At 37.4% G+C, this 7500-nt stretch overlaps 1 protein-coding gene across 1 annotated transcript in view; it reads right to left on the reverse strand.

The window, feature by feature from the left end:
* Positions 1 to 7500, reverse strand: part of LOC127005741 (uncharacterized) — a 181333-nt gene that overhangs the window by 91869 nt on the left and 81964 nt on the right. The gene's annotated exons all lie outside the window — the stretch shown is intronic.

Here is a 7500-nt window from a genome sequence, read left to right on the forward strand (position 1 = left end):
CCCGTATGCAGCCTCTCTCTCTCTCTCTCTCTCTCTCTCTCTCTCTCTCTCTCTCTCTCTCTCTCTCTGGGTCTTGGTTCGGTGCCCTATATTTTCTTTTTTTTGTATTTTTTCTTTCGTTCTTCCTTTTTTTTCTCGTTTTCTTTATTTTTTTTCCCGTTTTCTGATTCCTTGGTCTCACTTTTTCTTGTTTTCTTTTCTTCCTTTTCGATTTTCTTTTATTCTCTTAGCTTCTGTTGTCTTCACTTCTTGTCTCTTTTCTTCTATTCTGTTTTCTTCTATTCTCTCTTTTTATTAATTCTTCTATTCTCTTGTTTTCTTCTATTCCATTTTCTTCTCTTTTTTCTATCTTCTTCTCTCTCTTCTAGCCTATACTGTCTTCTTTTTTCCTCTTCTTTTCTTCATTATTGTTTTCTCCTCCACTTCCTCCACCTTTCTCTTTTTCCTCTTCTTTTCTTCATTGTTTTCTCCTCCACTCCTTCCACCTTTCTCTTTTTCCTCTTCTTTTCTTCATTGTTTTCTCCTCCACTCGCTCCACCTTTCTCTTTTTCCTCTTCTTTTCTTCATTGTTTTCTCCTCCACTTCCTCCACCTTTCTCTTTTTCCTCTTCTTTTCTTCATTGTTTTCTCCTCCACTTCCTCCACCTTTCTCTTTTTCCTCTTCTTTTCTTCATTGTTTTCCTCCACTTCCTCCACCTTTCTCTTTTTCCTCTTCTTTTCTTCATTGTTTTCCTCCACTTCCTCCACCTTTCTCTTTTTCCTCTTCTTTTCTTCATTGTTTTCTCCTCCACTCCTTCCACCTTTCTCTTTTTCCTCTTCTTTTCTTCATTGTTTTCTCCTCCACTCCCTCCACCTTTCTCTTTTTCCTCTTCTTTTCTTCATTGTTTTCTCCTCCACTTCCTCCACCTTTCTCTTTTTCCTCTTCTTTTCTTCATTGTTTTCTCCTCCACTTCCTCCACCTTTCTCTTTTTCCTCTTCTTTTCTTCATTGTTTTCTCCTCCACTCCCTCCACCTTTCTCTTTTTCCTCTTCTTTTCTTCATTGTTTTCTCCTCCACTCCCTCCACCTTTCTCTTTTCTCTTCTTTTCTTCATTGTTTTCCTCCACTTCCTCCACCTTTCTCTTTTTCCTCTTCTTTTCTTCATTGTTTTCCTTCACTCCCTCCACCTTTCTCTTTTTCTTCTTCTTTTCTTCATTGTTTTCTCCTCCACTCTCTCCATTTACCTTTCTTTTTTTCTTCTTCTGTTCTCCATCCCTATTTTTCTCCTCCATTCCCTCCACCTGTCACTAACAAAACTCCTATCTCCTTCTCCCCTTTTCTCTTCTTTTTTTTCCTCCTCCTCCTCTTTGTCCCTTTTCCTGTCTTCTCTTCTCTCTTTTCTCACCTAAATCCTCTTCTTTTTCTTTTTATTCTCTTCATTGCTATTTTTCCTCTACTCCCTTCTTTCACTAACAAAACTTATCTCTTTCTCTTCTTTTTTTCTCTTCCTCTTCCTCCTCCTCCTCCTCCTTTTTGTCCCTTCTAGCTGTCCGTCAATGTTGAATAAGGTCAGTTTCCTATCTATTTCCTTTCCTTTTCTCCTCTCCTCCTTTTTCCTATCTCTCGTATCATCTTATCTCCTCCTCCTCCTCCTCCTCCTTCTCCTTCTATTCCTCCTTCTCCTCCACATCTGATTCTGTTTCCCAATATGTCGCTTTTCGTTCCTCTTTCTTTCTTTTGTTTTCCTCTCTTTTCTTTGTTCCATTCTTTCTTCCTCTTTGTTGTTTTGTTTCTTTCTGTCACTCTCATTCTTTCTTGGTTTCTTCTTTCTTTTCTTCATTCTTTCTTCCTTTATTGACATGTCCATTCACTCTTTCTTCTTAGTTATATATAATTCTTTCTTTTATCGTCCTTTTATTCCTCATTAATTTATCCCCTAATTATGTTTTTCACGCATACAATAATTATTTTTTTTCTTTTTCCTTTTCTTTCCTTTCTTTATTTTTTTCTCTCCTCCCGTTTTCTTCCCATATGCTCTCCCTTTCTTCCACCTCAGCCTCCTTTTCTTCTTCTCTCTTTTCCTCTTTTCTTCTTATCCTTTGCTTCTTCCCTTATGATTCTTTTCCTTTTTCACTTTCTCCTTTCCCTTTTTCCATTGATCATTTCCTTTTTTTTCCTTTTTTCTTTATTTTCTTCCCTTTATTCTTTAGTGTTCACGTTCTCCTTTCCTCTTTTCCCTTCATTCTTTTCCTCTCTCACTTTTCTTTCTTTTTTCCTTTTCTCCTTCCCATTCCCCCTTTTCCCTTTCTTCATTCCTTTTCCTCTTTCTCCTTTCCCTTTCCTCTATTTCCCTTTTCCTTTTCTCCTTTCCTTTTTACTCGTTATTCTTTCCTATCTCTCTTTATCCTTCCCTTCCTTCCCATTCTTCTTTCTATCCCTTTAAATCCGAACCCGAGGACTCCATCAATTTATCTTTATCCAATTTTTTTCCTTCACCTTTTCGCTCCTTTCTCTCCTCTGACTCAATTTTCAAGGAAGGAGGAGAGCTTGATCAATGACGCACACACACACACACACACACACACACACACACACACACACACACACACACACACACACACACGCACATACACACTTCAGTAGCCTCATCGACACTCTCTAAGGTTCTTCATTTCAATTCAGGATTAACATAAACACTTACACATAATGAGGAGGAGGAGGAGGAGGAGGAGGAGGAGGAGGAGGAGGTGGAGTGACATAGATGAGACAGATCAACCACCTCCGCTAATTATCTCCTCCTCCTCCTCCTCCTCTTCCTCCTTCTCCTTCTCCTCCTTCTCCTCCTCCTCTTCCTCTTCCTTCAAACAGTGATACCACGAACCACCATCAATGAAAAGCTGAGAATATTTGCTCTCTCTCTCTCTCTCTCTCTCTCTCTCTCTCTCTCTCTCTCTCTCTCTCTCTCTCTCTCTCTCTCTCTCTCTCTCTCGCAACATCAGGACACTCTATGGATGTTTATTTTGATCCAACATCGATATGGACTGTAAGGAGTAGGAGGAGCAGGAGGAGGAGGAGGAGGAGGAGGAGGAGGAGGAGGAGGAGGAGGAAAATGAAGTGGTTATGTCAATCTATACAGTAAATAATAATAAAAAAAACTTCGACATCTTACGCTTGGATGGTTTGTCTGTCCTCCATATCTTCTAGACTCTCTAGACAATAACTTTTTCTTATTCTGTTTCCTTCTATAACTTTCAGGTTGACAAAATATATCGTAACTTTTTTTCGCAGACCAGGATTACAACGTGTCTTTGTTACTTTAATACTTTTACTTTTACTTTTTGCTTTTACTTTTTAAACTTGTTACTTTTAATATGCTTAGCCTTACAATCTTAGAACAGTTATTATTTTGAGCTATAACATCCTTTGATCTGTCGTTTCTTGGTGTCGTTTTATCCTGCCGACGGTGACCAAAGAAACAACGACAAAAACAACTAAAAAAGCGGAAATGTTTCGTGATCTTCCTTTGTTAGTTTTCTTTTCCATTCCTTACTTTTATTTAATTTATTCTTATATTTTCTCATTTTTTGTTTCTTTCTCCTATTTTTTTTTGTCTACTTTTCTTCGTTCTATTTCTTTCCCTCATTTTCTTTCTTTTATTCTTATTTTTTCTAATTTTTTGTTTCTTTCTCTTATTTTTTTGTCTACTTTTCTTCGTTCTATTTCTTTCATTTCTTCTTTCCCTCATTTTCTTTCTTTTATTCTTATTTTTTCTAATTTTTTGTTTCTTTCTCTTATTTCTTTCTTTTCTTCGTTCTTTCTTCATTCATTTATACTTCTCTCTCTCTCTCTCTCTCTCTCTCTCTCTCTCTCTCTCTCTCTCTCTCTCTCTCTCTCTCTCTCTCTCTCTCTCTCTCTCTTATTTTGCTATACACATCGTGGGGAGTCGCTCGTCTTTCATCCCCGTATTTTAAAACTTTTCGGGGCTCACACACACACACACACACACACACACACACACACACACACACACACACACATTTGACAAGGCTGCCGTAGAGGTTGTGTTAGTATGTCCACGGCCAGTTTTACGAGCCTAGTAATATAGTTTGATAAGTCTTCTGCACCATGGACGTTAAAGAACACTCATTGAACCCGACTGATCTTCCTTGTGGCCTTGGAAATTATTTGTTTTGGGAGCAGAAAGCGACTGAGTGTGTTGACCTGAAGAGGCGCTAAACAGCCATTAAGATTACAGCGTTGCCAGATTATCGTACTCAGCCTCCTATGTTTGTCTATTTCCGACCCCAAAACTGCCTCCTCGACCCCATTAACTGCCTTCATAAATGGTTATCGTTAAAATGGTTAATGATTGGTGTTTTTTGGCAATAGCTATGGCTCAGAAACCGGTAAATACGAGGCTCTGAGTACGATAGTCTGGCAGCGGTGATTGAGAAGCGTGCGCCGAGTAGAGGTTTGCTTGTTGGACAGTCTGGCGTCAGCGTGTTGTCAGTCTCAAGTACTCCTTTTCAACGGGGTCACATTACCAACGAAAACACTTCTTGCCTACCTCACAGCCGCTCATAATGACCCGTTGAGTCCGCTGCCAGTTATCATTATCATAACCATCATCATCAGCCTCTTGTACGCCACTGCTACAAGAAGGGCCCAAAGAAATCCATCTCTCTCATTCTTTTCTTTTTTCTTTCTTTTTCTATCTTTCTCTTGCTTCCTTGCTCTTTCTCTATCTATCTTTCTCTGATGTTAGTGCAGTCCATAAGTCTCCAATCATGATTCTAATTTATTCTCTGATTCTTTTCCTTTCTTTCTTTCTTTAACTATCTTTCTCTTTCTTCCTTCCTTCCTTCCTTCCTCTCTTTCTGTATCTATCTTTCTATCTATCTATCTATCTATCTATCCATCCGTCTCCATTGATGATTCTAATTTATTCTCTCATTCTTTTTCTTTTTCTATCTTTCTCTTCCTTCCTTCCTTCCATTCTCTCTTTCCGTATCTATCTTTCTCTGCCGTTAGTGTAGTCCATCCGTCTCCATTAATGATTCTAATTTATTCTCTACCTTGTTCTCTGTCTGCCCCGACTTGTACAATTGCTAGGTCGCCACTGTTTCTTTGGCTGTCCGTCTGTTAGCAGTTCTACGCATGACATGACCTGCTCAAGTTAACATTTTATCCTTCATCGTCAGTAGAATATCTTACATCCTCGTCTCTTTTCAATTGTTTCCTTTTAATCCTCATTGGAATATCTTAACTCTTAGACTGTTCTGAATTCTTTACTCTGAATTGTTCTTAAATCCTCTTCAATCTTAGTCTGTTCTGTTCTTTTTACTCTTAATGGTCAGTCGAACATCGCAAATCTCAGTCTGTTCTCAATTCTTTACTCTGAATCGTCCTTAATTACTCTTCAATCTTAATCTGTTCTATTCTTTTACTCTTAATCGTCAGTAGAACATCTTAAATCTCAGTCTGTTCTCAATTCTTCACTCTGAATCGTCCATAATTCCTCTTCAATCTTAATCTGTTCTATTCTTTTACTCTTAATCGTCAGAAGCACATCTTAAATCTCAGTCTGTTCTCAATTCTTTACTCTGAATCGTCCTTAATTTCTCTCCAATCTTAATCTGTTCTATTCTTTTTATTCTTAATCGTCAGTCGAACATCTTAAATCTCAGTCTGTTCTCAAAAATCTTTCTCTTCATCATTAGTAGAGCTTCTCCAACCTCAACCTGTTCCTTCATTAAGTTCCCGGTGGTCTGTTCTATTCTCTTAACTCTAAATCGTCAGAAGAACATCATAAATCTCAGTCTGTTCTCAATTATTTTTCTCCTTTTCTTTAGTAGAACTTCTCCAACCTCAATCTGTTCCTTCATTCAAGTTCCCGGTGGTCATTACTAACTCATCACAGCATCGGTCAACCATCTCTCAGTTCAACATCATTTATTATTTCAAAGGTATCGAGTCACTGCCCCCAGACACTTAAGTTTTTCCATTACCTCACAGTCGCTTACACTAATGTCATGTGTTGGGTCCGTTGCCAATACTAATGCTTCATCTGTCTTGATTTATAGCTGCTGGGCGGGATGCATTGCCTGTGTGTAACGGCGTATACCTCTAGGTCGTGTAGCTCTTAGTATAGTGCAGTTACTGGTATTATACTCGTACTGTGCGATATACTTGTTATTTTTTTTTTACAGCAGAGGAAGAGTACGGTACAGTTCTTGGTATTAAAATTGTACTATGCGATATACTTGTTATTTTTTTATATTTTTTACAGCAGAGGAAGAGTGCGGTACAGTTCTTGGTATTAAAATTGTACTATGCGATATACTTGATGTTATTTTTTTTTTACAGCAGAGGAAGAGTGCGGTACAGTTCTTGGTATTAAAATTGTACTATGCGATATACTTTTTATATTTTTTTACAGCAGAGGAAGAGTGCGGTACAGTTCTTGGTATTAAAATTGTACTATGCGATATACTTGTTATTTTTTTTTTACAGCAGAGGAAGCAGCTCAAGAAAAAAAAAAGGAAACAATAATAAAACAACAACAACAACAACAACAACAACAAAAAAAAAACCGCTATTCGCTGCTCTCACAAAAAGCGCTCAGAGGCGTGGCCAAAAGAGAGGTCAACTTTTAATGGTGTGTCTTTATTTGTCTATGTTGTTTTGTTTGTTTCTCCTAATCTTTCCTTTTCTTCTTTTTTCTTCGTTCGTTCTTCTATCATTCAATCTTCCCTACTTTTCTTTAATTTATTCCTAATTTTTCTCATTTTTTGTTCCTTTCTTTTATTTTTTCTCTCTTTTTCTTCGTTCTATTTCTTTCATGTCTTCTTTCCCTGATTTTCTTTCTTTTATTCTTATTTTTTCTCATTTTTCCGTTTCTTTCTCTAATTTTTTTTCTTCGTTCCATTTCTTTCATTTCTTCTTTCCTTCATTTTCTTTCTTTCATCCTTATTTTTTCTCATTTTTTGTTTCCCTTATTTTTTTCTCTTTTTCTTCATTCTTTCTTCATTCATTTATTCTTCCCTTCTTTTCTTATTTTTTTCTCTCATTGTTTCGTTTATATTTCCACTTTTCATTCAAACTTAAATTCTTTCTCTCATATTCCTTTCCTTTTTCCTTTCTTTCTTTCTTTCTGTTGCCTTTTTCCTCCCTTCCTCTTTCCCATATACATGATCTTTTATTATCTAGCGTTGACATTATACTGATATCGTGCCACATACTTTTAATATAAGATGGCTAGGGAATAGTTTTTAATAGTTGTAGGTAGGTTAGAAGAGGTCAGGTAAGGCTAGAATCAATTAGGTTGGGTTAGGTTAGGTTAGGATCAATTAGGTTGGGTTAGGTTAGGTTAGGATCAGATAGGTTAGGTTAGGTTAGATCAGGATAGGTTAGGCGTTAGTGACACCATCTCTCTCTCTCTCTCTCTCTCTCTCTCTCTCTCTCTCTCTCTCTCTCTCTCTCTCTCTCTCTCTCTCTCTCTCTCAACTTGTTTATCTTCCATC

The sequence above is a fragment of the Eriocheir sinensis genome, chromosome 30, assembly GCF_024679095.1.
Source record: "Eriocheir sinensis breed Jianghai 21 chromosome 30, ASM2467909v1, whole genome shotgun sequence".
NCBI classification, from domain to species: domain Eukaryota; kingdom Metazoa; phylum Arthropoda; class Malacostraca; order Decapoda; family Varunidae; genus Eriocheir; species Eriocheir sinensis.